A 2,177-nucleotide genomic window follows, 5' to 3' on the forward strand; every position below is an offset into this window, starting at 1 on the left:
TATACAAAATTGCAGCTTTTGTGACTAAAAACTATACAACATGGGTTTTTAGAAGACCAAAACTTCGTAATTAGTATTAATCTTACAATTAGATGGGATTTTTAAATTCAAATTATTTTTGGGTTACGTATTCATCAAGTTATTATTTTGAATAATTTTTATTCAAATAATTTCCAACGTCATCGTAACCACGTGCCTAACACCCTCAACAGCCTGTTCCCAAAATGCCCTTTTAACCTTTCCCTCTCCCTTACTTCGTCTTGACACGTGTCCTACTATATTAAATGCACGTACTATCAAGACGGCTCACGTTCTTCAAATCAAATCGTCACAAACCAAACCGCCAAAACTTTTCATGATTATTATATTTTAATAATCAAGAAACGTTTTCCTTCCCCTTCCCCCCCCACCCTAACCCCTCCCCAGATTCCCGCCTCTATATACCTTTCTTCTTTCTTCATTTTCTTTTTACGCTTCCATAAACCTGCAACTAAACTCTGACGAAATACAAACCTGCACCCTTCTGAAACCTACAACAATGGCATCCTCCGCATCTCATGAATCAAACAATAATTATAGCAGAATACAGTCTACCGGAGCCGACAGTCGTGTTATCATCTTCCTCCCAATGCGGCCAAACAATCACGCTATAGAACTTAAAACCGCTTTGTTTGACGATCGTTTTGCCATTATTATTGAGTTCTTCAAACACAACATTCTTCTCCCTGCTCTCACTCTTGCCGATACAACCATACCCATAAAGTACGTTCAACAGTATTGGCAAACCTGTGAGTTTGATGAAGAAAGCCACGGTATTATGGGGGACATAGACGCCCCTAACGATATGATTTGCACTCTTAAAATATCTCGGGCAAGGTTTCCCGGGTACTGTGCATTCCCACACGCAAGGAACTTGGACTTGCGCAATTTGATGAACCATCAACCACCGATGATATTCTCTGGTTCGTGAAGATGCTAGGCTACAACCGTGACCTACGCACAATCTCCAATTTCAAACGTCAATGCCTTCCACCGATGTGGAATATGTTTTTCTCCCTTCTGAACAGAGCCCTTACATGCAAACTGGGCTTCTTGGACCAAGGAAATATAAATATCATGACAATAATGTACGGGCTATTCTTCAATTTGAGCCTCGACTACGCCTTCCTCATCTATAACGAAATACTTCCGGTGGTAGTCAAGAAGTCGAAACTCCAGGCCGCTGGTAAGCCTCTCCCTGCGGTTCTCTTTCCTTGCTTCATCACTCTCTTCGTCGGGGACGTAATGAGGAAGCATCGCCTACCAGCCGCGAGCCATTCACGCCCGTATACAAGATGCATGGTCACCGACCAACCCTCTCAAAGGAGGGTTATACCATCAACCGTCCTCTTCCAAGGGCTATGCTCAATGTCATACCATCGACATCTGAGATACGCCAGAACTATGAACGCTCCATGTTGTCCCATGAACCGAGGGCAGCTACCCCAGAGCACTTAGAGCCATCCCCTGCACCCAGCAAGGGCGCACATGAGTCATCATAATCGGATGATGAAGATGATGATGATGATGCTACTCAACGTGCCACCCCCGGCCCTACTCAAATAAACCCCCCACCCACTTCCCAAAGGGCAACCACATCCTCTACCCCTAGCGATCAAAGCCATAGGGATATTGAATCAGGATGACCCAGTCCAATCCATACCCAAGCCAGCCATCCAGAGGCCATTCATCGGGTCTCTGGAGTTGAATCAGCTGAGGAACCTCATATTCCATCACCCCTCTCTCAACAGAGAGGTGATGAAGAAATAAGAGCCCCATCGCCTCAAGGCTCGACACATTCCATCACACAAACAGAAGCATGTGTTGCTTCTGACATTGAATCCCATGATCGTTCAGAGCGATCTTCCCTTCCTGCACCACCCCCTTCGATATTTGATCTACCGAAGGGGACACACATTCGTTTCACTTATTCGGCCTTTGAAGCCGAGGAAGAGGAAGCGAATGTCACAACATCACGAGATAGTCAAGGACACAATGGAAGTCCTTCAAGACCCACCTTCTCACAAGGTCAAGAAGGCGCCTCAGGAGCAGAGGCACAACCTGCAGCATCTGTTGCTGCAGGGGTTACCCCACTTACTGATTTGGTCACAAAGGCTGAGTTCCAAGCCTTTGTCGAT

Source organism: Cynara cardunculus (genome assembly GCF_001531365.2).
Source record: "Cynara cardunculus var. scolymus isolate 2C chromosome LG 3, CcrdV1, whole genome shotgun sequence".
NCBI lineage: Eukaryota > Viridiplantae > Streptophyta > Magnoliopsida > Asterales > Asteraceae > Cynara > Cynara cardunculus.